Below are 1,494 nucleotides of genomic sequence, written 5' to 3'. Positions count from 1 at the left end.
TATTAATTTATTATCGAACTGCAATAAATTTTTTATTTTCAATTATAACACTATAGAATTAGATAACTAAAAAAACACGTTTTCCCTATAATTAGAATTTTTATCCATATAAAGTATGTATGTATGTAAGGTGGATTTTATTTTTTAAATGCACTTGTATTTTTCATTATTTTTTTAATACGATTAAATTTGCCAAAAAAAACAAGCTATAACAAAATATTAAAATTAATTAAAATGTTAAAAATAAAATTGAATTTTATTCTTTTGATTGTTATACAAATAAGTAATAATTATAAAAATTTAATTATATTTTGCAAATCAACATAATCTATTGCGTATGTTGTGTATGTTTTTATATTCAATAATTGAAATTGTAAAAAGTTCCGTAACTTATTAACAAATTATAATTAATATTTAAACTTTCAAAGAACGAGTAAAACTGAAAACGAAAACTATTTTATTTTCTTCTCTCAATCAAAATTTATTCTTTGACATTATTATTTTGACATATTCTTTTCATATGTTTTTGGCATACAAAATGACAATTTACAGTTTTGTCATTTAAAAATTGAAAATAAAAGCTTATAATTTATAATAAAAGCTTTTTTCTGTCTTTTTATATATTTTCTTAAGTTACGCAATGTGAACAACAGATGTCGGGACTAAATTAATAAAAATTAATGTAATATATTATACAACATAATATACTGTTATACGGGAATGATAACATACTGTTATACAAAAATGTATGTTACTATTTGAAAAATTTAATTTTGTGAACATTTTAATTTAAAAGAAAAAGTTTAATAATAAGTAAGAAATGCGATAAAATGTGAATATAATTTATGAACACACAAATGCATATGTTTAATGAATGAGTATAATAATATAAAGTAATAAATATTTAAGTTTAATTTAATATACAGAAAACTGATAATTAAGTAAGTATTACAGATTAACCGAAACTTAGTTCTAACGGATATCCGTTCTAACAGTATAGCATGTTTTAACAGTATACTTGATTGTCACTCAACAGCAGAGATTTGAGTTCAAATGCCTATTGTACCCTAGTATGTACCTATTTTTTTTTTGAGAAAATAATATACTCGTCAACATATTGTCATGAGTCATTAATGGTATGAGTGAGATAATATTCAAGTAAATATTTAATGCTATATACATTTTTCTGAAAATCCACAGGTTTGCGCACAAAGTTACTCATATAACTATTAACAATCGAGTTAATCAATCAAATATTACAAGAATTACTGGAATTTTGAAATTTTGTAATACGATATTTAATGCTCTATTTTTTTATAAATAAAACGAGATTTTAACAGGATTTACTCTAATTGATCTTTTGTTCTATATATTTAACGTATATTTAATATATTTAACGTAATATGTATGTAATAAACTAAAATCTAATTAATCTACTTTGTTATATATATAATATAGCTCATATGAATATTGTAAGTCATATTATACTCATAC

This window comes from Condylostylus longicornis, unplaced genomic scaffold (genome assembly GCF_029603195.1).
Source record: "Condylostylus longicornis isolate FDR11 unplaced genomic scaffold, ASM2960319v2 ptg000044l, whole genome shotgun sequence".
NCBI lineage: Eukaryota > Metazoa > Arthropoda > Insecta > Diptera > Dolichopodidae > Condylostylus > Condylostylus longicornis.
This window is presented reverse-complemented; position numbering follows the sequence as displayed.